Here is a 220-nt window from a genome sequence, read left to right on the forward strand (position 1 = left end):
GAAGGAAGGAAGGAAGGAAGGAAGGAAGGAAGGAAGGAAGGAAGGAAGGAAGGAAGGAAGGAAGGAAGGAAGGAAGGAAGGAAGGAAGGAAAGGAAGGAAGTCTGGTGACATGGTGCAGCGAGAAAGCACAAGTCTGGGAATAGGACAGAGAAAGGTAGAAAAGACAGGGACAAGAAAGAGGAGACAGGAACTGCAGTGGAGGGGAAGGGAGGGGGTTGG

The sequence above is a fragment of the Passer domesticus genome, chromosome 22 (assembly GCF_036417665.1).
Source record: "Passer domesticus isolate bPasDom1 chromosome 22, bPasDom1.hap1, whole genome shotgun sequence".
Classification (NCBI taxonomy): domain Eukaryota; kingdom Metazoa; phylum Chordata; class Aves; order Passeriformes; family Passeridae; genus Passer; species Passer domesticus.